The 26,757-nt window shown below is 41.2% G+C and overlaps 1 long non-coding RNA gene across 1 annotated transcript in view; it reads right to left on the bottom strand.

Moving 5' to 3' along the window:
• The window catches only part of LOC104148181 (uncharacterized), a 146,579-nt gene that overhangs the window by 3,896 nt on the left and 115,926 nt on the right, over positions 1-26,757 (bottom strand). The window contains exons 5-7 of the long non-coding RNA XR_011143683.1: positions 6,781-6,968; positions 4,986-5,153; positions 1,507-1,683 (exon numbers count right to left, since the gene is read on the bottom strand). This is a non-coding gene — a long non-coding RNA (uncharacterized lncRNA). The remainder of the gene's footprint in view (positions 1-1,506; positions 1,684-4,985; positions 5,154-6,780; positions 6,969-26,757) is intronic.

Here is a 26,757-nt window from a genome sequence, read left to right as displayed (position 1 = left end):
TTTGTGTGTTCTGGTTGGCTCCATGCGTCACCGCACGGGAACATCCTCCCTTCCACTGCCGTCGCTGTCGCAGGTGGCTGCACCCTGCGTCCACCAGCGTCCTGCCTTTCAGTTCGTGGCTGTTTGCAGCCTGCATGAATTGCCAGACACAGGATGCTCTATCCAGCTCTGCAATTTCCCCAGATTTAGGGAAGTGCAGGTTGAGGCTGGGAGTTGAGCCCACAGGAACTTTAAGAGACATGCCCATAAAATTCACTTCCTTTAGGAGGCTTTTTGTAAAATTAATAGCAATCTGGTAGGATAGTCTTATTTATTTTGATCGTGGAATCTGGTAGCCTGAGTCCAGCATTTCAGGACACCTCAAAACTTCTGAAGCATCACCAACAACTCAGGGACCACAAGCAGCTTTAATATCAGTAGGAATACACACGCAAAGAAATGGCAGAGATGCAAAGTTGCTAATCAGTATTTGTGTGCACAGATTTACTTTTTGATCAAAGTCCACTTGGCCAGTCCATTTTGTAACTTTTTTTTTTCCTCTCCTCATTGATTTCTCTCTAAATTAAATACAAATCAGGTCAGGCGTCTCCTGTTTTATTTACCTATCCACATAGCATCCACAAGTCCCACCAGGCCAGCTTCCTGGCAAGTGAGCTTGTGACAAACTTGGTGCCATGCTGTTTATATACTCTCCCCAAGGTAATAGGAGCTGAGCATAGCTTTGACAATACCTGCGAGAGCAGACACTCATAAGCTGGCAAAACAAGTGAAGGGACTGTGAAACAACAGCTCTTTGTGCATGGCACTGCCCTGAAGGCAATCGTATGCTTCGGGTGCCTCTTAAAAAGTGCCTCCCTGAGGTGGGATGAGCCCTGGGGGACTGGACTCTCGTAAGGGTTTGGCGTGGGGGGTTGCAGTGATTCCATCCCTCCTACCCGCTGGCCGTTGTGCCTCGGACAACTTTTGACGTGCCAAGGGGCCACCACTGCAGGGGCTGTTATCCACATGGGGCTGCCTCATTCTTTTTCTTCTTCCCTTACCCTATAATTTTGAGATTACCAAAGGACCATTTGAGAATAAGGCAGCTGCCAGACGTACCCCATGTTGGCCCTTCCTGTGGTATACTTTCCAACTAATGTGTTATCGCTTGCGTTATTGTCGCACCAGGGTACTGTGGTATGAGACTAGGTATACACAGAGCAGAAATACGGGCTCTTCCCTGCAAGGCTTGGCCATTGTCTCCAGTCGGAGCAGCCAGAGGGCAGATGGCTGCAAAATCAGATTGCTGCTACCTCCCGGCTGACATTCACGGCCAGGGTTCAAGCACGTCAGCAAACTCTCACTGTTTTACCCCAGTTGAGAAGCTGGCCTTACATATAAATAGATAAAAGAGCTCAGCTGCCATCTCCACATCAACCCTATCCTGCCCGCTGAAGCTGCCAGCAACGGCGGAAATTTATGCTAGTTTTAATAATGGCTTTAAAAAGTTCTTTGATGAAAAATTACCTCTGGGTCCGCCTCATTTGAGCATGCTTCACTCAGAGGACATGAGTTACCGATGCCAAGTTCCATCTTATCACAGATGTCCTTTTTCAGAACGCGGCGTATTCGGAACTGAAAACAGGGACCTTGCAAACTCAAGTTCATACAGAACATTTTTTTTGGCAGGGTCCGAAGGTCAGCCTATAAAGAAAGAAAATATCTCTGTTTTCTTCTGCAGAGTTATCAGATTTTTGCAAAGAGAGCTCTCTCCTCTTGTGAGGTCCAGGTAAAAGTTCACCCATTCCCTGGCTGCTTGCTTCTGACAAACAAAAATTAAGGACCTGAAAATAACTATTTTATCTGAAAAAATGCTAAACATCCCAAAACAAACATTCAACTGTGCCGCTGCCAAATTCCACAAGTAAAAGAGCTGTAGGCCGAGACAGCTCATGTCTCGCTGGGGAATAATGGGTAAAGTTTGGCCAGCTGCCCTGTCCAGGCCTTTGGGGACCCGCAATCCAATTGCAGTGTCTTAGCGGATGTGAATTTCAAGGTTACACCTGGGTGTTCAAGGGCAGGACCAAGTGTAATCGGCACTTAGATCATAGATTAATCTTATTTGCCATCTATTAGGTTTGATTCCTGCTTCCCGCTCTCCCTCCCTAAAGCCAGGATTATTGTGATAGTTTAAGATAATGGATTCTAACGGAAGAAAGGTCACGCAGGCACTGAGATTTGGAACCTTAAGATAATATGATTAATCTAAAAGCTTCTTTCTGAAAGGGGAGGGGATACTTTCATATGTTTAATTGAGGAGAGAGAGAGGGAGAAGGAGAGAGAGATAGAATTAGCAACATGAAAGGAGGAGTGAAGGATCCTACTTTTGTCAACGGCAATTAATTAACATAGTAAAGAAATACTTTTCATCCATTTTCAAGCTGATAAACCACATTCTCTTTTTTTAATCCCTAAAAGTGATGTTTATTTTATTTTTAGAGTTTTACTGGATATCATTAATTGCTAATAAACATGCATAATGATTTTCACAGCTACATATATGACAAATGTAAAAGATCTGGAGCACTCACAGACATACACGTATAAATTCACACACTGAGGGATGAAAATTGCTATATAAATGAGGTATTCTAGTATCAGGTGCTTGGCTTTTATGGGTACTGTAAGAAAACTCTACAACAGAGAAATAGATTGTAATAAGTTTATAGTAGAAACCAAAATGTTCAGGGGACCGTAGAGAGAGACTCCCTGTCCCAAAGAACCATCTCTAAGATATTGCTGTGTAGTATTACATAATAAAACCTTTCCTTAGTTGTTTATATGGCTTGAGATTATCAAATAAAGGAGCTTAAGAACAAAGAAATAGTCACTTTGTTATTTATGCTATTTATTTATTTGGAAATTCGGACAACCAAACATAAAAAATCAAATCATATCCTTATGCTCTGCACATGGACTTTCAATACCACAGGAATGATTTTAAATATTTTTGAAAAATGTCTGTCATATTTCTGTTTCACTTTTTAAATCATAAAAATATTTCTCATAAGATTTATAAACAACCACCAAACGTCAATAAAGGTATTACAGGCACAAATCAGAAATGTTATTATCAGCCATGTAAATATTATGACCCCAGCCACCCACAGACTAAAAATAATAAAAGTCAAATACTTTTTAATTGACTCCTAGTTTTGAAATCTTTTGGATGCCCAGACTCAATCCTCAAGCTTTCCTCACTGATTATGTGGACTAGAATTTCCCTCTCTCCATCAAAAAAACTTAAAATGGGATATACACACCACACTGATCCCACTACATGGGACTTTAGGCAACCACCTACAAATCATAGATTTGTGGAAAAAATAGTTAGAAATACGGTAGTATTTCTTTGTTGGAGGGAACTAGAGGGTGTTTTGTCCTGCTGGCTTCTGCTCGATGGATGTAGAAATCTTCAGTTGTGCCACCGGACCCTCTGCAGACCAGTCTCACAATTTGTGCAGCCTAAAATGCCGCCACTCGCTCTTACTGCATGGATATCTCCTGCACCCGCTTAGGACGGGGTGCCCCTTGTGCCAAGAGCAGAGTCACACTACTTCCACCATCCCTGCGCCAGCCTCGAGGAGCATAACATCAGGAAGCACTGTGCGACACATGGAGTCCTCTGCTCTAATCGTTCACTTCAGGGCCAGTTTTGTCCTTTTGGCACAATATGTTCCCTCAGATCGTACAAGAAAATAAGGGTAGAAGAATCCCTTTTTTTCCCTGACCTTGCAGTCTGACTGAGAACTACTGGCTGGATTATTCCTAGAAACTCAAGAACCAAAGCAAGTGTTACTGCTGCCGTGGCTGAAGGGTAATGTAATTAGAACTTGAGCTACGACTGCTTAATACAACCTGTAATAATAATATATGTCTATCATCATTCAGAGCTATTCTAAGACTCGAAACAGTATTAAAAGCCATAGGAAATAATTAGTCGTGAAGAGGAATCATGAGTTCCAGGGTGTAGTATTCACACAAGGACCAGCTGCAGATGGCTTTAAAAATGACTGTCTCCAGCATATGCCATCATTGCAAGATCATCTATGGATAAGTTAATATAAGAAAAGATAAAACTCCCTGGAATGGATTAAGCTATATATTAAGCTATATAATTCTGTGCATCACTGAGGTTAGGACATTAAACTGAAGGTGGAGTGAGAGAGGATATAGCACTTAAGAGCTGAAAGTGGGTATGCACAAGTCAATTGGTTGCTGCAATTTTCACACTCATTTTGTGAAAAAGTGAATTTTTACCAGCTTATACTGCTCTGTAAAATGTTTTAGGATGACATATAGAGCAGGAAGTATAGATAAACTCCCCAGAGAATATAGCAGCGAGGGCAGCTCATGCTGTTGGGTGGACATGGACCTGCAATTGCAGGGAGGGTGTATACCTTTCAGGGGTTCTGAAAAGCAAGAGATGGAAATATGGATTGCTCAAGACTAATGACGGACAGCAACACAGATCAGTCGGAAACTCAAAGTCCTTATGGCACAATTTGCAAGGAAACACATTAATGCATAGTTAATTAAGCATACAAAATTTGAGAGACTCTATGTTGTTCATTACATTTCTAATTTGCCTCCACAGCAATGTCATATTTCTAATAGTATTTTAGCCACGTTGTCATTAATGGATAGCAAATGCCATTAATGAATGAATAGCAAAATAAATACATTGAAACATTTTACAAATAGAAATCTACATTAAAGAAAAGAAAAAAGCTCTGTGAAGGTGCGAGAAGGGAGACAAGATATTCAGAAACTGCCTGAAATTTATCACTACGATAGGTTTCAGACTGAAGGGCCTGAGCCTCTGAAATACTGGGTTTCCAGTGAAGTTAAGCATTTAAAAGTACATGCTTAACATCAAGTTCACGGACAGTTCCAGTGACTTCAGCATAAAGGTAAAGATGTTTTCTGCTTTGTTGTGTCTGTACCTGAAATTTAATGACCTCAGAGGAAGTGGTCTTCACTCATTTCTTGCAGAATCAGGCCTTGTGTCTCCAGAAGAAGGGTATTTCAGCAACTGGCTTTGAGCTTCAAATTCCCTCCCTCTTCCACCAGTGCAGCATCATCAGCAAAACTGCAGGGCAGCTGTTTCACCTCTTGGTAGAGAAGATACAAATACTACCCATGAGTGGGATCCTCTGTTATTTACACAGAAGCGCACTAACACCCAGTAAGCTACTAAGTACTTTGTGATTCTCATCCTTGTGGCGGAACCATAATTTGTTTTTCTCCCTGAAAGGTCTAATATGCAGGCAGCTTCTAAATAGATATCAAAATTAGACAAGATTTCATGATAGAAATTAGTGGAATAATTGACAAGTTATTTTTCACTCCAGAATAAAAAAGGAAAATGGCCATATTTAGGCTAGGAAATGCAGAATTCCCTCTCTTCTTTAAATCCATAGGAAGCTCTGTAGTTCGGGACCCAGAGGTTTGCACAGATATGTACAGGCTCCCAGTGAAAGACTTTTTCTTACCTACCACAGAACAGAGATGTATGTGGAAGCATTGGTCCCCATTTCCTCTTATTCCCACTGATCTGCATCTTTAAGAACTGCTGTCACAGGACAACTGCCTGGATGCTTTCAATCAGCTTGCTGGATAATGCCTTAGGAGAATATTTCCCCACTCCTCTCTCACTCAGCCGCTGGGCTTGTGTATGTTTTTCACCTTCCTTGGAAGTAGTTGTCAGTTTTCTTGAGCCTCTCCAGAGAAAAAGCCTCTGCCTAATATATGATGTGCTTATTCATCCCAGACGTAGGGCATATCATTCTCAAATGACTGACAAGCGTTCTAAAATGAAGAGAGCTCGAAGTGTGCTCTAATAGTGATGGGAAGCATTTCTAGTCAAACATAAAGCAAATTAATGTGAGCCCCCACTGCACCTTTAATCTGGAAATGTCATAAAGTAATAAGCAGAGTGACCCCGGCAATGTCTAAGGTTGGATTTCAATAGATTTACATCTTAAAGGGCAACTACTTACTTTTAAGTAGTAGGAACTAAATTCAGAGCCCCTCTTCCACCAGCGCAAATCTGGAGAGACTCCACCAAGAGATCAGATGATCTTATTTTTTAAGCCTTCATGACAATAACGATTATCTCTAAATCAGTGGCCAGCTCCCCCTCCAAAAAAAAATCCAGTCCCCTCGATACCTCTCATTACCTTCAGAAGGGGCAGACTCTGGCCTGCATGTCTCATTGCAAACTAGTTTCATTAGGAATATATTTAATTAACATATCCTTTTGATTAGCATTCAGAATGAAAAGCTGTTTTGCACAGCTCCCAGATGAGAAGATTCAATAATACAGATAAAAAGCAATAGGCTACAGGTCATATCCCAGGGCAGAAGAAGCAGTTTTCTCCTAGAAATAGGGAATCAGTCCAGACTGAGGCCTCCTATTACTGTAGTGATACTATATTTCCCAGATAAACAAATAGTGAATAAATTAGAAAGTGCCCAAAGCAATGACATTTGAACGCACACAGGAACACATACGTATTGGGAAGACCAGTCCTCCACTGCTTTTCTCAATTATTGTTATTTAGAACCTTACTTCTACCTCCTTAAGACTATTTCCGACGGAGAAGACCAAGGAACCCATCCTCTGACGAGATTCGGTATTCTCTGAACTATCTTGAAGGCCCCAACGATAAATACTGATGAGGAAGAGCAAGTGGCAATAAGCCTCCCCTCTGAGCTCTGCACTACCTGGTGCCTTACCCTGAACGAGAAGTGAGCATTTGGTGGGAGGAAGGTTTCGTATACAGGCAGGCAGCAGCTAGCTTCTTCATAACCTGTGCCAGGGGGTCAGCCCAAATCAGTCAGTGCCAAAAGGCTCAGGTCCTCTATTCAAGTCTGCCTGCATCCTGGTTTTGTTGGTGCTGCACGTTATATGGAGCCATCCGTACCTGTAGGACACGACAACGGAGAAAACTCTTCTCTTTGCCACAGCCAGGCATCTCCTCAGAGTGCATGCGTTGTTTTTCTCCCAATGGGAACCCACAGTGAATTAATATGAAGGCACCTGTGGCTCACAAGACCAAAGCCTAGGAGCAAAACACAGAGCAAAGCAAAACAGCAGTGTTGCCACACAGCTCTAGCTCCTGCAAAAGCAGAGCTCTACCGTAAAAGGCAACCTGTACTCAGGGGACTGAAACTCAGGAAGCATTGCAAAGTTAATTCAACAAATTTACACCAAGATTTCATGTTAAAGACATCTATTTACTTCTGTGCTAGAAAAAAAAATTAAAGAAAGATGCATTTTTGCATTAATCCCCTAGTCCACATGCCATATAGGAAATTATCAAGAAAAGACTGAAAAAGAAAGGGAAAAGCAGGCCTCCAATACAGGCTGTACCATTGCATTTTTGTGCTTTCACTCAATACAGGATTACATTTCATGTTAAGTCATTCCAGCATTTGGAACAGTGGAAAAAAGAAGGAAGGAAGGAAGGAAGAGGAAGAGGAGGAGAGGAGAGGAGAGGAGAGGAGAGGAGAGGAGAGGAGAGGAGAGGAGAGGAGAGGAGAGGAGAGGAGAGGAGAGGAGAGAAATTTAGGAAAATAGGCTTTTCTATAGGGGTCCCAAATAAAGACAATTTTGCAATATTCCAGTAGGTGCATGAACCAGGTATAGTTTTGCTTCTTGAAATTCCAGTCACAGGTCTCACCCCCAAGGAGGTGGAAAGACAAAGATGCGTAAAAGCATTGGCAGTCCCATGGTTAGAGCGGGGGAATCAAAAGCAGACCCTTTGGAGCATGAGCCACAGGCTGGCGATGTAGCCCTGAGGCTGTCGCAAAGCACCTGGCAGAAGTGTCAGGGATAACTCCTGTTTAAATCAGCGGGATCTGCAAGAACCGTGCACCTCTGGAGGGGTGGGGGAAGCCAGGTTCTGAAATGTTATGGTTTCCCCCAATGTAAAATGGGGTTAATCATACATCCCTAACTCACAGGGGTGTTGTGCAGATTGATCAGTTAATGTTTGTACAGAGCTTTGGAAATGTAAAGTGCTATATAAATGCTAAGGATTATTATGTTCCACTCTTTCTCTGAGGCTGAACCCTTTGGGGAAAAGGAAGAAAAATCTATTAAAAAGTGCTACTTGCATTTTATATCTCTGCTTCTTTTTCTCTTCCTTGATGCTTTTAGTAACTTCGGGGGTGGGGGGAGAATCTTCAAAAAGGATTTGTGGGCTTATGTTCTCATTCCTCTGTCAGTCTCCCTCACCAATAGCCATATTCACACATACATATTCAAGGTGAGATTTGACATCCTTTAAATATATATATACATATATATGTATATACGTCTCTGAGATTAGACATAGTGCCTTGGTTCAAACCAGAGCTTCCCATGCAAGCTTTGCTCCTAACCCATGTTCTGCTCTCCAAGGTGGCACCAGAGCTGCAAGACTCATGGGACAGGTCTTCTGCTTGGGCTTTGGCTGTCCCCGGGAATTGGGTCCTGGCAGATTAGCCTGGCATGTCACTCTCTGAGGTAATCTGAGAAAGTATGTAAGCCTAGAATTGAAGAGAAGGTGCTAAGCGTATCTTGAATCTTGAAGTGCAACAGTCAATTGTCGTGGATGGAAGAAGTCCGAGGTTGCTCTTTCTCACTCAGGTCTACCCAGAACTGGCCTCAGGAGCACATAGCCTCTACTGCTTCTGAGCTGCATCCACAGGCAGTGGAGAACATGAATCCACACGCTTCATTTCTCCTAATCCTGATCTAGCACTTTGTGCTATAGCATTATATCACTGTTTTGATTTATTTTAACCTATATTTTGAAGGAACATTGAATGCTTAGGAACATGTTTAGCTGTGTGAGAACAGGTGTCTAGTTCATAAATTAAGTAGCAGATGACTCCCATCTGTGAGTCCTAAGCGTAGGTTTCTTGGAGGAAGTCGCCCTTAACTTTTTAAGGTATAGTAGAAAAAAAACACAAGCATGAAATCAACCTGTTCTGCCAAGCCCAAGAGTATCTGTAGTGTTGCCAGGCCAAACAGTTTCTATCCACTCAAGCAAGATAATAGGACTATACCTGAAGAAAGCTTGGCCCAGATCTTAAGCTCCTATCTGTCATGTAAAATCTTTAAACCACACAAATGTATGGTGGCTATAAGTGTACATGAACGGCACAGTGCCTCTGGGCACACAGTACAAGAAGGATGACTCCTTCCTAGAGATCACTCATCCCAAAGCCACAGCACATCCCTTACACTGGCACATACCGAACGTCACTCCACGCACACACGTGAAAAGCACCACTTCTCCCCACAGCCATCCCTACCCACTTTGGATTAGACTGTTAATACACTGATACCAGTGGAAAGATCTCTGTTGGTCATCAATCACAGTAACCCTTCTAGATGCAAAGCTGATTAAGCTGCTTACGATCATACACGGAATCAATGGCTAAACACCACCAGCTGGCACTCACACGCCCATGCAGACTCCAGTGGAATTCATGGCAAGCACGCTACACTTTCTGAAAAGACACTGAAGAGTAAAGACCTAGAACAAACGCCTGGAAATCAGAGAAGTATCAGAGAGGGGGAATTAAATTATCATTTGTAAATCACAGCGTTTACAAAAATAGATAAATTGAAAGAAAGACAAAACCACAATACAAATAGTCTCAATAACACACTTTGGCCAATATTGATGTTGCTGCAACAAGGTTTTAAAAAAGAAAGGACCTTTTTTTTTGAGCAATACCCCCCTCTCAACTAAAACCCTCTGCAAGTAAGAGCTTTATTATCTCTGATTTCTTGGCAGCCACTAGAGGAAAGGTCACTTAATAAAGTGCATTTATTCCTCATTGCAGGAAAACAATATGTCATCCCCATGTTCATTATTTACCAAATTGTCTTCATTTTTTTCTTCACCTGCTGGGGTCTTGGCTATAAAAATAAATAATATTATAAAACTGAGCCAGACATTTTCAGAAAGGATCAGAATTTGTCAAACAAACCCAGTTCATAGAGAGTGAGAGAGAGCGAAAATCAGAATAGTGGTGCTAAGCGAATCATCCTGAAGAAAAGACATACAGTCAAAAATGCAGGACGGAGAGAGGGCTGAGTTTAAATAAGCTGTAAAAGAGTCATAAACTGTGAGTGTAAGCAGTGATAATAGCTCAAAATGCATGACTGATAAAAGAGAGTTCAAAAAGTAAAAAAGAGAAGCCATTTTAAAATTAAGCCACTGCATTATTCTGAGATTTTCTGATTTGCCGAAACAAAGACGAAGGCAAATTTCCAGATTTTCTTGTTCAGGATCAGAATCCAAATTTCCAGTTAACCTAACGAATCATTGAAAATAATGAAGATAAAATCATCCAAACTGATTATACATTGCATGGTCTTCAAAAAAGGATGTAAGAGTACAAAAACTCAACAGGTTTTAGGATGTTAAGTATCTAAGCACTTCTTTAAAAGTCTCACATATTAAATATATATACAGTCAAATGCTGTAGTTCTTTTTACAGTGTTTTCTTCCCTGTGCCTCCTAGTTTCACCTATGCACATCCCCCATCTTGAAGGGAAAGAAATTACACAGGGTGAGGGTAAAAGGACGTTAAAAAGATTATATTTCTCAACCCTTTTTTTTCACAAAACATTTGAATTTTTATCCCTAGCATTTTTCAACCAACTCTAGACAGAACTAATAGGATACGCGTCTACCACATCTGCGACTTTTTAATTTGTGTATGTTGCATCCTACGTCCCTTCTCTCCATCTGCTTGTTGTCTTTTCAAGCTATGACAGTGCAGTGAGTCTCACACAGGCGGACTCTGAGGGGACAGAGTCTGTCTGCCCCCGCCCCCTTTCCCTTCCCAGGAAAGAGATATGTCCTTCCTCCCTAGAAAAGGGATACATCCTTCCTCCTCATAGTACTGAACTCATATGCAAGCATAGTGCTGGGCCTAAGCTCTAGACTAGGGCTGGGGAGAGATTTCACAAAGATGAGTCATAATTTAAAATGCACCAGCATCTCTGTGTTACAGATCTAAGTGTAATAAAAGCACCCCGTCTTCAGGCTTCACGAATTTCTGTCTTGATTTTAAACAGCTTGACTGCCAAAACCCCACTTCTGGTACATTGTGTTGACCTCCATGCTGTGCAATGTAGACGGAAGTTAGGGATGTACCTGCGATGCCCAGCTAAGCCTCTAGTGGGTTAACATGCTTGAATGACTCCTTTGGTTGAAGTTTATTAAATCCTGCCAGGAGATTGTCTGATTGCTAATAGGATTTCCAGTGTAATATCTCCTTGTAAACAACACACAGCACTTAGCTGCTGGACATCTAAGTTGCATGCATGTGCGTGTGTGTGTGTGTGTGTGTGCATGCGTGTGTGTGTCCCTTCAGATCTCTTTTCTGCATTTATTAAACATCCGGAAGTAATCCCCTCATGGTGTAGCCAAATATAAGTTGTGAAAACTCTTTAAAGGGGCCTGTAGGATGCAAAGTAAATCCCTTTAAAAAGCAGTTCTGTGGTGTAAAATTTACCAAGTTCTTTAGAAAGCATATGAAGGTGTTTAGCCTTTTATCCATATCTGGAACAGTGTTCCCTTCTTTTGCCTCCATTCACCCTTTCTTTTCCCCCCTGCAGCCCACAAATATATACAACCGTGTTTTGCCATTTGATCTGATGCCTTGTGCCTTATGCTCCTATCACATCACAGTGGCCAGTGGCCCTCTGAAGTGTGTTCATTTTGTGGCCTTTGAGCAGTTAGCATTCTTAAACATTTTTGTTATCAAATGCCCATCACGCTCATCATCACTTCCGACCATCACAATACTCGCAAGGTGTCCTATGTTAAGACACAGCGTGTAAGATTTCTTTAAGCTGCCATGGAAACCAGTGCTAATGCTTTATGGTAACGCAGAGGCAGAAGACAACCAGATTGTTTGGGTTTTTTATTTACTTTTCCTCACTTCACTAAGCATCTATATGAGCCTGTTTTCACTACTTAGATTTGCTGGTTCCTTCTAGGAGTACAAATTACCTGCATAAGCTGTTCTGATCAAGATATTTTGTATTATCGGATAATAATCTGCTGCCTTAAGTTTATGTATTTGAAAGAGAATCCAATAATGTGAAGAGTCTCTAATCCGAGCTTGCTCTAAGACTTACCACATGTAATAATCACAATAATAAAAGCAGAAAAATCATGTCATGTTACCAATATCAGCTAGTGGTACCTCCAGGCCTGTAACTTACTTAATCCTCATAGGTGACATCATGCAACTTCCCTGTTTCTGCCCAAATGCTCTAAAAGTAAGGATGAGTCTAGAACACGAGCAAGTGGAAGAAGCAGACCACAGTCATGGTGATACTGTGGAAGGGGACAGTCAGTTGGTGCTTTTAACCAAGAAACTTCTCTCTCCCCACCTCAAGGGCCTGTGTTGATAGCAGCTGTAGCAGAGAGAGCCCTTTCCTCCCATACCTTTCTAGTAAATCATCTGAGTCTCACACACCAATACCAAGCCCCTTGCATTCTGCCCTGCATTCAAAGGCAGCCAGGACAGAACAAACACCACCAAAAAACATTGCTGTTACGAGTTCAGCTTTTCTCTTTTTAGCCACAAGAGGTTGTCCAACAAAGAGCATTTCAGGAGTCCAACCTCACAGTGATGAAATCACAGACAGGCAAGCACAGTGAATTCCCCATGTCCGGAAAGGGACCTTTCCAAGGTTTGCTGGCAACCACATAGACAATGCTGGCACCACCCTTTGTTGCTCATGAGTGATCACTGTGGGGGTTCTGTAATGCTTGTGTGAGCAAGGGAACCCAAATTTTGACACGTGATTCAAGTCAAAGGCTAGGTAGGTCAAACCCAAATATCCGGCACATGTCATGATTGCCCCCAACCCATTCATATTGCTCAAGATCGTTATTATACAAAGAGACAGTAGTAGTTCCCAGTCTTAGCCTAATAATCCACAGACATTATTATATTTAAAAATTAAAAGCAAATAAGACTCCTGAATTGCAAGCCTCACTTATCATATGGCTAGTGTTATCTCATTCTACAGTTTTAGCCAGCCTTCCCCAGTGGTCTGCCAAATAAATACCATTCTTTGTTTCATCCAGATTGATCTTCAAATCAGTCTGCCCTCCACCCAGCTTCTATCTTCTGAAGGCGCTAAATGTATCATTCCAGCACATTAGTGTAATTGCCTATAATAGAGATGTGCAGTTAGAGGTAATTTACATGCACATATGCCTAACAATGCCCTCACATACTCGCTGAGTATAAGGGATGGCAGGTAGAACCTTGTGAATGAGTTAGATGAATACTTTCCCATTATTATTCTCTATATATTTCTTTTAAAAAAATGAAACAAAAGGACAAAAGTGACATCAACAGCATCTCTAGATACTTCTGCAAGGGGCCACATTTTGACAATAACTGTCAGTAACAGAAGAAGCTATGCTGACTGATCAGCCCATAGATAGGAGAGCATCAGTGGACAACCCCGCTAGAACAAGCTTTATCCTTCATGGACAAATAAAGTGACCAGGATCAAAGAAACACGAAGACTATAATAATCACTAGACCTGACTGTCAGGTACTTGCTCCACAGTCCCTTAAACCAGACATACAAGATTCAATTCAAAAAATAACTTTATATGATTTTCTATACTAACATTTTCATAAAATCCTCACTAATACTCTTGAGGACCCTTGGCATCCCCAAGAGCAGCTGAATCTCAAAGACTTGTCATGAATTGAAATTAAAGCTGGTGAGAAAATGTTTAGGAACTACTATTTCAATGGAAAATAGAAAAAAAAAAACCCTTCCACCAATTTCCCATTTCTTAGCAACCATTAGGGACGCTGATTCCCTCTAATAGAAACAACTTGTACAAGAGGTTAAAACACTGTTCCTTCCTGAAAACAGGAATACAGTTCCACTTGTACATATGTTTATGTGAGCCATATATTTTCACACAAGCAGAGATTTTATTCCTGAAAGTTTTATTTTTTGAAACAGGTAGAAACTACATTTAAAATAAACTAATCCAAGCTACTCATCTGGCATCCCAGTTTCCAGGATTAAAGTTTTATGTGTAGTTAATAATTCCATTTTATGTCATAATATCTTATACTACTTTTACTTTTTCAACCTGCAGATTAATTCCTGTTCCCGCTTCCCCATGCAATTTTCTGCGGCACACACTCTTGGCTGCAGTATACACACAAAAATATAGTATTTTGAAGCAAAGGAAAAGGTTACTAAATGATGAGTTAAAATCCTTGAATCTGATTTCAAACCTGACCAAATTTTACTTTCAGTGCCATACAGAGGATCTACTCCATTGAGTCATGAAGCTGAAAATAAACCAAATCTAACATTTAAATTATGATTTTTGTGCAGCTGAAATGTCTCTTTCATACCTCATTGAGTAATTTGCAATGTAAAACTGCTGCCATAGAAGATCCTCATTCAGTGATTTTTATATGGATCTTACTATTCAGGGAGAAGAAGCAGAAGAAACCAAGAGCCTGTTCTAGAGGAGATGTAAGTCAGACTATTTTGCTGAGGACCCCGTCTGGAGTGTCAAGACGCTTTTCTAGCCAACCTTCTGAAAACATACTGTTTTCTTACATGTCTAAAATGATTTAAAAACTTTCCTTGCCTCTCATTTTTCAACAACCTTCCTACCAGTAGGACTCCTGTGGCTGTAATTCCTCTCCCTCCCGTTGCAGAAAATCCCTTACGCAGAGCTGGATGAGCGTGAAAGAAATCTTCACAAACTATCCTTCCAAGAATTTCATCCAGCTTGTCATTCTGGAGGAACAGGATGCTCATATTGGAGTTGCCCCTCCTCATCAGGCTACCACAGGGAGACAACCCAACCCATACAGGGTGCACTATCACAGGACTTTGTTCTGCCTCTACAGCAGTATGCCAGGCAGAGACACAGTTTTGCTCACAGTTGCTCCAAGAATTTCATTTTACATATTCTCCATACAGACAAGACTCAGTGGAAGGCTTCAGGCTCCGTATTCGTGACTTTGTTACCAATACACTTGCATACTAAGCTTATTTCCTCCTCCGGTCCTGCAAGGAGACATCGCTATGGAAAAGACACTTTGGGTGAGGGAGTTATGGCAGGAATATGGATCTTGCCTTGTCATCCCAGGGAGATAGATACAGATTCATATACAGATCTAGTGGAGCAATAGGTTATTTTTTTATGATACAGCTTTCATTTCATAAACTGAAATGCTTATATAAGTAATTTAATCTGTATTAGTGATATAAATGGATCAGATAGAGGCAAGCAAATTTACACAAGCTTAAACAAGAAGCTTCCTCAGGGACTTCCCTCCTCCTCTTTGTTCTTCAGTGACAGGTACATTTTCTCTCCCTTTCTCTTGTAACTTTATCTTTATTGATTTTATAATAAACCACATGTTTCAATGATCAGCAATTTTTCAGATACATTGATAATACTTTGCTCTTATAAAATAATATTTTGCCCTCCTGGCTTCTTCCATCCAAGTATCTCAAGCACTTCGCAAGCTTCACTTACTTAACGCAGATCAATTACAGGCAGCACCTCTTTTAATAACTCTGCTTTTCCTTCAAGGGAATTGCATTTGGCAAACCTGAATCATGGCTCAGTGTTAACATAAACACACAAATAATCCAACTGAAATACAAATGACTTCCCCCATTTACAAAAGGCAGCATGTCACATGATATTAACCACTAATCCCAGCTTCTTTAGATTACTTCTCTTTTGGATTTCCCAGAAATGAAAACACGCTCTCATTTTCTTTTCTGCATTTGTTGGGGCAGAGGAGTTCCCGCTAGGAAGCCTGATGCTATTCTCACCCTTTGCTCACCTCTTCCCATATCATCTGTCATCAAGTCCTGGGCAGACCATTTGGGTGAAGCAGGATACCTCAGTCTGCTTTTTCCCACACTTGGGGTTTCTAGATTAGGGAGAACCACCAGTGTTCTGCACATTATAAAACTTTTAGCAAGAGGCTAATGAAATGCAAAGCTTTCTATAAGACCAGCACTAGCCTTCCTATCAAATCATCTGAAATATTTATTTGCCCTCTTGAATAATTGATAGGGGCATCAGCTCTCCCGGTCAATTGATTTATTAAGGGACTGTTTGGAATTAAACAGCTTAAAGATATTAGATTTAGCAGCGACCTTGCTTGTTAGCATATTCATTTACCTACGGGAGCTCCCATTAGATATTGTTAATACATGACGTTCCCAGTCACGGCCTGGATCTCCTCAAATTGCATTAACGCTGGGCTGTTTAGCCACAGAATAACAGGTTTGATTGAGTGCTTGGGCTCGGTGTAATTAGATTTTCCTCGAAAAGGGGGGACTATTTTAATGCTGTGTGCATTAAACTAGATATGTCATCAGCATTACTGTAATTGGCAAACAGGAGCTTTGGAAACCTGGCTGTGTGTGAATGTTTGTGTTTATGACTTGTCCTCCCATTGTCATAGATGCATATAATAGCCGTGGTTACTTACATATGCATGACACTGATAAAAAGTAGCTGGCCTCTTTAATAAGCATCTCTTCTGAAATCTGTGGAATATTCTATACTGAATAATAGGATCAATTTATTGTTAGTTAAAACTGCCAATTATTTCTTTCACTGAAAAGGTCATGAGACTGGTTAATCAATGATGAAAACACAGTGTGTGCTTGCGTGTGTGTTCATTCTATGGATTTCTGTTAGATATACAGAAAGATAACTTCCCTACCAGGCTGCGACTCTTTGACTTGCCAGCTCTACCAAAACTTGCTAGCAAATACCACTGGGCCCCACTCATCGCAGTTTTATTCCACTTCCACCATGGTGCAACTCTGCTCATTTCAATTATTCCAGCATGAAATGGGGTAACAGAGCGGTGAGTCAGGCACTTCATTTTTAATTATATGCACCTTGCTATAATTAAAGGTGCATGCAGGTAATCAAATACTTGCTACCCTTGTCTAACTGCAGGGTTCCTTGGGGTCAAATTATGCCTTTAGATGCGCACGCATGAAATTGCCATTGGCTACAAAGAGCTCTGACTGCCAAAACCCCATTACAAGTGTATCTGCAATTCTGGGATGTGTGCTGGACACCCCGTTAGCAAAGACAAATGGAAGCACTGGACGAAGCTCAGGGAAGAGCAACAAAAAAGATTTTAGGACAGAAGGGAATTATCATAAAACTAGGGAAAGCGTAGGCATTCACTGTGACTTAAAAAAGCAAAACCAGAGCAGCATGGTGGGAAGATGTACTCAAATGGTGTAGAGAGCTCAATGAGTCTTCAGAGTGGTCAATGGAAGCATTGTTCCCATTACCAGTTTGGTTATAAAGATTTAGGATGGCTCATGAAAACACAGTTCACAGTTGATTCAGGGAGCTAACAACGAGCCTGTGTTCCAGCAAGTTTGGAAACCACTGATTCAATCACTAAGGATGGGAAAAAAAAAAGAAATATATGTATATATATGTATACACACACACACACACACACACACATATTTATGTGTGTGAGTGTGTATGTATGCATACATGCCCTATATATACATACATTAGAATAGCTTGTTAGGTGCAGCTTGGAACTGAAGTTACTACAGGAATAGACATGGAAGTATGAAGCATGCTGCGGTCCAGAGCCTGGATGTTGAACAGCATCCTCAATACCAGAACTTTTAGCACTAAACAGAAACAGCAGCAAAACCAAAAAAAAAAAAATCTCCCAAAAAGCACTGGAAAAGGTTCTGAATGACACACCCACATGTAACCAAGGATGTGAATCAGCTGCGAATGAGTCTGCAATATTGCTATCACATTTTCCCCAATCCTATATTATTTTTATATTCTTCTTATTGAACAGATTTGTTCTGTCAGCTCTTCAGCAAGTGAGGAATTTAGTTTTTCCTGGGACAGAAACACTGGAAATGTTGTGGATTGTTAGATTTTTTTTTTTTTAAGACACGTTATTTCACATCTCAGAGTACCACGCTTGGGAAGGAAGGGATTTCCAAAAAGGGTTCTTCATACAGCCTCAGTAGAAAGCAACAAAGAACAATAAAAATCATTTATTCCTGATTAGGGAATACAAGGAGCTTAAGTTAGGAGTGAGGAGTTAAGGCCATAAACTGGCAGGTGACAGGCAGAGACAGCTGCCCGAATATTTGAAACTGGCCTGAGTTTTGTAAAATATATTTATTTTATTTGCTCTTGAGCATGCATTCATTAGTAACGTGATCCTGCTGCTAAACTGCAGGTCAGTACAAGGGTACTTCAGAGCCAGGACTGAACTCCACAACTCGGTTGCTTTCCATCTCGCGCTGGCAAACCAAGACTGGAGAAGATAACTCCTGCTATAGATACAAAATTTTGAAAACCCTAAAGCCAAGCATGATATCGTAGCATAGAATGACCTGCACTCTGATTTCTGCTTGGACCCAGAGATGTCAGTATATTCATTTACATTTTCAGCGCTCATGCAAATTGTTTTCCATGTGACGCTGCGTTTCCTGGCTCCCGCTGACCCTGGAGCTTCTTAACGCATGTATCCTCTTTACGAGGCCAGCTTCTTGGCTCACGGACGTGCTGGCCATCAGTATACAGCTGAAGTTCACCAAACTTTATGATGCAAACATCCAGCAGATCTAACTGTGTAACGCTTATTTTTTAAGACCTTGATAGATATTTGAGTTCAAAAATTTGGATTAGTAAAATATTACTGTTAAAAAAAAATAGAGAAAAAAACCGAAGCAATACAGAAAATTCCTCCCATTTCAGTGCTGGATGTCCCAGGAAGATTAGAAAGGGAAAGTAACAAAAACAAATACAAGCTGCACCTGCAACCTGACCCCCCTCCCTCTCTGAAACAAATACAAAACAAAATAGCCCTTTCGATTTACAAATAACCTAGTGGATTTTTTTTTTTTTGCAATTAACTATTAGCAGGTGTTTTTAGTTGAATGTAGTTTCTGCTACTTCATTTCAATAACAATAGCGGGAAAGAAAGAGGTAAAAAGATTTGACGAATGCAGTTATCCGCAGACTAACCCTTAGAATGACTCACATCTTCCCATGCCGCGGATCAGGCCCTTACACAATTCCTCTGCCCCCAAAAAAGCCACCTTTACTCACACTGTAGAGCAATGCGCAGTAGTCCCACACTCACAGTCAAGTAGTCCCACACCAGCAATCAATTCAGTTCAGCAGTAAAGAAATTCTCACTGTAAATAAAAAGTAGACTAAACTGAGACTAATGATTTATCCCACACTTTCTATGAATTTCTATTCTGCTAGACATGACATTGAACCAGGAAAAGAAAAAAAAAGGAAAAAAAAAAAGACAGACTAAAGGTTGAATATAAACAGAATAGAGTTTGCATTCCTGGGCTGATGTTTTATTTAGAAAGGTAATTTTAGCTGCCATTCCCTTTTTTATAAGAAAACGAATATTTTTAAAGTATTGCCTTTCTCAGTGGTTCATCTCATCTGCAAGCAACTGCTCCTTAAAATAACTGAGAGGGTTTCTCCTTTTTTTAACGTCCGAGGGAGACGTGTATATTCAAGTAACAGCAGCAGAAGGCACTGCCCCGTCCTTAATCACTGCTTACTGATTTAAGTCCATTTTATTACCAGGCAGTCCTTCTGCAGAAAGCCATTCTCCTGGCAGGGGGCAGCGACTATTCGCAGGGGCGAAAGGCTGCGAGGTGCTGCTGGTTCCCCAACACGGCCGGGCTCCTGCCGCAGGCCAGCGCAGGAAGGCCGCGGGAGCTTTCGTGTCAGAGTTTTGTCCGACAACACCCATCTCTGGGCAAGTGCGAATGAGGGCTAGATATAAAGCAGGAGGCTGGATACAAAGGACCCAACAGGGCATAAAAACAATACATATCACACACTGCGACTCCTCTTGCGGGCAAGACACGAATTGAAAGGGAGAGATAGAGAATTTCACTCTTTGCATGGAGGGATTTCCTTGGTCCTTGGTTTGTTTACAATTGTTTAAGTGTCAGCATAAAAATAATGGTTTTGGGTAGAAAGACCTGTTAAAAACATTCCTTGTTTCGGAACGGTTTTTCACTCTCTCCCTTCCCTAGTCACTATTTGTCACAGTCAACTACTGAAATCCACTATTAATCGCTAAATCCAGATAATAGCGGAGGTGGGTTGGCTGACCTGTGAAATTAGGTCTGCATGTAAAAAGGAATTGAGCTGTGCGAGCTTTGGAAATAACTCTGTCAGTATTTACATTAGCATTTGAACATCAAAGATCTCCCCTGGGCTCCTCTAGGTGCCTCTAATCCAAGTACCAATCAAGCAACTCGGCTCTTCCATCCATACAGCCCAGCCTGGAGACCCTCGGAGATGAACCAGCTGCAAAGAGGTAGGTGACAAGCTTCTTGCTGGTTGTCAGGCCCCAGGTTTTCATGAGAAACAGCCTATCTGATGGGTAAGCATGTAGGCAAGTAGTAATTACCAGCTTTAAAAGAGGCCTTAAATTTTGCCAGGCTCAGCAGACGGTGCAAAGTTGAAATTAAAAGACTAAAAAACTATTTTCTCCTATTATTACTGATATTCTTGTTACTATTTTTTACAAAGCTGCCACTGCAGTGCCGCTAAGGACACTAAGTCAAAAGCCATAAGCTCACTTGCGATTTGTATAAGAGCCATCGCGGCCTTTCCCACTGCACCGGCAGATCTCAAAGCACTGCTATCTCTCAGATAAAAGTCCCCGGGCGACCTGGCTGTACCATCGTTATTTTTCCCATTCTACAGACAGGTAGAGGAAGGGCTGCAGCAAATACCAACCATCACTTCTAGCTCGATCCTTTCACCATGTTATTCCCCATAGAAAAGACCGCTCGGCAGTTGCAACAGTTTGGATAGACTTACTCCCACCCATCCCAGTTTATTACCAGTCCATTTATTCTACTTGAAAATGGCTTAAATTTTTGCAGAGAAGTATTTTCAGGAGCTGAAAGGCTGTATTACCTCCTTATTAGCAACAACCTTTAAGGTGCTGAGAGGGGGGGTTGAAGCAGAGGAGGGGGATCATTTACCACTGCTTGCTAATAGGCTGCATGAACTATACAGCATCAAGTGTGCTTCCTCATGAGGCCCATTCCTAGGTACATTAGCTGCTTTGCTCAAGAAACCCAAGGTGAGGGTTGACCTAACATCTACCTTAGGATATATATAAAAGAAAAAAAAACCTCTAAGAAAAAGAATAGTGAAAAACTATCTACGGGCTAAAAACAGTAGACAGAGAAACCCCACAACAGCCATGTAAAAAAGTTGGAGTGCATTTTATCAACATATTAAAAAGTCATCATCATGAAAGGCCATAGCAGAAGTCTCCTACCTTTAGACAGCCCCATCACCTCTTATTTTTTTATGGACCTTTACTGAATTTACCCGGAAAGAAAGAAGAGGTAGAGAAGAGATCACCTTTAAGGCTTTTCCTTTCTTTTCTTGCCTTTCTTTTTTTAAATGACAATAGAATTTTTTTTCCTAAAGTTGTATTAGGGATTCACTTAAGCAGAAATGAACTGTAATATGCAAATAGTTCTAATTGGACTGCTAATAGAGCGTGTCTCTGTTGTTTTTTTGTAGGGAGTTTTATGCCTATGTAATCAGTGCAGACAGCCGTTAAGTAAATGAAGAGGCAACTAACAATGTCAGAAAAGAGACCGGGCGGTTCCAGCTGACACTACCCTAATCTTCCAGGACCCATTAAATGGCAGTTTCAACGCATTACCTACCATAACATCCTTGAATATCACTGATTTTATTTGCAGTATCAAACATTCCATTTCATGCCCCATTAACAGTAGGAGCCTGGGCTTTTTGACGCAGCTAAACATTTTACTAACTACCTGGACTAAGTAACCAATTAACTTTTGGAGACAATACGGCCAATTAAGCGCGAAAAGGTAAGGCTGTCATCCCCCACTAAAATTGAATTTCCTTTTCCTGATGGCACTTATTGTCGGTGTTCAATTGTTAATGGAGATTTGGTCCCTATTAAAAGGATGAAGCCGAAGGATAATGGGAAAGTTCAGAGGACTTGGTTCCTAAAGAGTAGGTCAGAAAATGTCCCAATTGGCCACTAATTCAGTCATCTTTTCTTCATGCCAGCTCTCTTACTGGAATAGTATTGGCAATGTAGCTCTAATATGACCTACCATGATAATACATCGTGCAATATGGCAGCATCGGAGACATGCGTAAGCACACAGGGGTAGTTAGGGATCTTAAATGGAGAAAAAAAAAAGAAGTAAAAAAAACCACATATATATATAACTGTTGGATTTTGACAATAGAAATATCATTCTTCTTACACACCGAGCTGTTTAGCATGGTGGTGAGCTCCTGAGAGAGTGCTTAAGCCAAGGGAGCAAGCACTATTATGATGTTTATTTGCGCATCCCTCTCTGTTGTTAGGCAAGCCACAGCGGATATGCTTTTGTGTAAGCTTTAAATGTTCATCTTCATAATTTACATTGATTTTTAATCATTGCCATCAGGCTGAAACTTACTGCTGTGTCTTGGGGTCACCAGTATGTGAAGAAGGTGACACCCTAGGTACTATAATAAACACATTATTTTCCTCCTCAGAGAAGTAGATAACAGTATGTCTATATATATATATATATATATATATATATATATATATATATATATATATATATAGTATATGGGGGGGCTTTAACGTAGATGCCTTGGATTTTCAGAAAAAAAAAGACTTTTTTTTTGTACACATACTCTTCAAATAAAAATGTGTCGTCTCGACCACAGGAAAAATGGCAACGGCAAACTTATTAAAGAGGGTTGGGGGGAATATTCAAATATAGCAGGTTAAACATCACTTCAGGGTACGTGCACTCCACGATGCCTTTCAGTAAATGATCTCAAAGCACTTTCTAGAAAACACCTTGTCAGAATATGTGATTTTCAGGAGTCATTTCTTCAGGAATGAACTGAAGAAACAAGCAAAAAATGCAAGCTGCATTTCCATGCAGACGTGTGCTGGCACGAGAAACTGCAGGGGGAGAGAGGACAGTGTCTTATACGAGCGAATTATAAACACATGGAAAAAAATAAGCAAGAGGCTGCAAAGTTTGCCATGGGTCTACACTAAAGCAGTTGCCGGATGAGCTAGGAGGGTCACGGGGCAGACCATTATGCATGCTTGGCTCTCTGTGTCAGCCAGGAGGCCGTGGCAGATAACCCCCGTCCCGAAGAAAGCATCCTATTTGGTAAAGGTAGCACACATCCTCCAAGGGCACCTAGTGTCTGTACGAATGCCAAACCAAGCACGGCCAAGGCACAACAGGCAAGGATGACGTTCCCACAAAACTATGCAGTGTGGAGTGCCGTTATCTGCAGGAGCAGCACCTGCTGAAATGTCACATAACCAAAACACAAACGTACCATAGCCCTTCAGAGGAGGCCGGGAAGCTTCACGTTTTTGAGATGGAATGATTCCCAATGTTAATTTTGTGGCTTTCCAGACTTTGTGAATATTTTCATTATGTAAAACAAAGCTGAAACCCACATTAAGACCTAGGCGCACCCTGCCACAAATAGAGTCAGTTTAGACTGTTACTAATCTAATCTCTTAAAGACATGGAATATCCAAACAAGAAAGCAAGTGAACTCATTTCTGTCTACTCTAATAGTAAATATATGACTTTGGCTTTTCTCTGCAATGCTTTACACCATTAAGCAATTACTTGTGTGCAGAACCCCAGCCTCCATATTGCTGCTTATGGTTAAGGGAATTTATTGGTTCACCAACTAAGTCTTCCAATTAAATCTGGTGTCATTAAGTTTTCGTGGGACCCTGGTTCGTATTACCTCTAGGGAGGACTCTGGTTCGTATTACCTCTAGGGAGGACTCATTACCTTGAGTGACTTACTACCCCAGTCCGGAGTACGCAGCGCCCATGTTATTTTATGAAGCAAGCTTTTAAACAGCTATCAAAGTATCATCATGATCAGGAAAGTGACTACAGGTAGCTTGTGTCTCCTCCTTGACTGTAATACATCTTCAAGGCTTTTTTCTGTAAACCTACTGCTGCAACAAAGCTGTAAAAGAAACAGCTAACAACTTTTCTACCTTGCACATCGTCACTGACCAGTGAAGTCCATAGCAATATGACCAGTTGCTAGAAGAAAAGTCCAAGTCTAGGCTCTTCATTTTTCTTCCTCTTGTCTCTGCCCAGATTCCAGGTTGAATCAGCCACGTTAATTTATTTTTAAACACCTATAAGATCCTGGAATTTTTATTAATGTTCAAAGATAGATTCCCCCCCACCCATTTCTGTTTTAGTTTTGGCTTGTTTTGTTATAAGTAAACATATTTAGCTCTTTGTCAGTTCCAAAAATACAAAGATTTGTGTCTTTGCCATAAAAATGGAAACACATAAATTTCAATTTGAAGAAGAAAGCTTCATGAAACTATTTAGTTTAATATCAAGTTGTAATGAGAAAAATTAGGGGAAGAAAAAGCTTCCAAACTAACTATTTAGAAATCTTTACAACCTTCCCTCTCCACACCCTTGAAGATATATGGAGATGAGTTAGTGGCAGTTCATAGTAGAATCTTGCTCAATGGGAATTTTCCATTATTCTCAACAAAAAGCCCCTAATGCTCATGGGTTCTGACAAAAATCATAGTTATGAGAAACATATGGCCTTAATAGCAAACTAAAACTTGGGTTAAAATCTAAACTGCAGTTGCGTAAGTGAGGACAGAACTCAGCTGGTCATCAAGTCTGGAGACAACCATTACCGTTAATTAGGGCTGTGCAGCCCCTGCTCTCCTCAAGCACACAGGGAAGCATGCCACAGCCCTTGTCTATAACTGCCCTCTCCACTCCACAGCCACCAGAAGCATCTCTTGAGCACATACAACTCAGGCTCAGCCCACAAGAGTCATAAATCTAATCTTTGGGTTATACTGGCACATGCGTTTCCACGGAGAGCACCAAGCCTCATCCTTGCCTGGCTGACTAGCCCTATTTAATGCAGTCCCACAGCCAAGGCCACCACACTAGCTAGAGACCTGGGTCCCACAGCTGCATTCTCCCTCTACAAGAGATACTTATTTTTGATTTTCTAGGTAGAGAAGCTCCTCTTCTAGTACAAAACTTTTGAGGTAATTGCCATTTGACTGTGACTTTCCCATATAGAAAGTTTTCCCTGTTTCTTTCATCCCAACAGCTCTGTAGTTTCACTTACAGTTCCTTGCCTAACAATATTATCAGAGCAAGAGAAAATATTCAACTGACTTCTGCAGCACTCAGTAAATCTCTTTTGGTATAATCAGAAACATCAATCACATATGAGCTGCAGCTCCCACACCTGCAAGCCCCCCCCCCCCCCAGGTAGATATAGTTTATGTTAAATAGTAAAATCCTTGAATCTTACACTTTTTCTCCATTGCAAAGCTGCATATTAGCATCTCTGAAGTAAGCAAAGAGGTAGATTCCTCCCAAAAAGATGTCCCTTTGGCCCAGGCTTTTGGCATGAGGCACTAAGGCCCTCTCGAGGGCCTGGTTCCCTGAGCCAGAAAATCAAACTCCTGTGGGCAGTGCTGCTTTCTCCATCAGCACGCTTTATAAATCCTAAGTTCCCTTCAAAGCTTCATTGATAGACAAATCTGTCCTTGAGAGCTTGTTTTGTGGAAGGGCAAGGGCACCCTTTATCCACTGTATGTTTTCCATGGGTTCACAGAAGTGTCTGGTGCTTTATAATGAAGACAGTTCTATGAAAAAAGTAAAGAAAAAGTGTAAAGCTTAGATATTGCGGCTTCTATAGATCTGCCTTAAACACCCTGCTCCTGTCTTTGGGAGCTGGATAATGTGTACTACAGGTGTGAAATTCTGTATCAGTTGCAAAAGCACCATGTAATGTGCTAAGAATTTCTCAAAGACTCATTCTGGTTTATACAACAAACGATCACCGTTGCTCCTGTTCACCAAAGCTTAGATCCTGACCCCACGAGCAGATCAGTACTGGCAGCTCCTTGTAGCCACATGTATCCCCATTTGCAGGATGAGAGCTTCTGTTGCTTTTGTCTGTGTTCTTGTCTTCCATCGTCATTTCCCCTGTTTTTCAGTACTGCACTCAAACAGTCCGTAATCAGAAATCAATGTGACAATGCTAAACAGCCGTGTAACCTGAAATACTACCAGGGGTTTGGATTTTTTCCAGTTGAAAACTCTGGGTACAAAATAGGCCTCCTTACATGGAACCAGGGAGGACCTTGTTGCCCGGCTAGTGATTATCGAGGGTGTAGGGTTGCATCAGTAATTACAGGGAGGCCAGAGCAGGACGAGGTTGTAAATTCTCCCTGTCTGCTGTAGGAATTCAGTACTGAAATTGTCTAGGTGGATGCTCTTTGCCAGATTAAAGCTGTTGCTCCTCGTGACCTTGGGGTGGCATTTGAGTCTTTCGTAGGGAACATATTTCAGGCCTTCAGAAGTTACAACTGCAAAAAATGTTAGGGAAATTGGAACTGAGCCTCAATAAGCGCTTCCGGTTTGGGATTCCTACAAGGAGGTGCATGCCTGTATTAGACTTCCAAAATCATTCATCACTCCTGAATGTCCAATTAGTCTGGTTTTCCTCTTCCCATTTTTGATATGGTTATTTTGCTGAATGATAGTCTGTA

Source organism: Struthio camelus, chromosome 12 (genome assembly GCF_040807025.1).
Source record: "Struthio camelus isolate bStrCam1 chromosome 12, bStrCam1.hap1, whole genome shotgun sequence".
NCBI classification, from domain to species: Eukaryota; Metazoa; Chordata; class Aves; order Struthioniformes; family Struthionidae; genus Struthio; species Struthio camelus.
The sequence above is the reverse complement of the archived record's forward strand: the minus strand, read 5'-3'. Positions and strand labels throughout refer to the sequence as shown.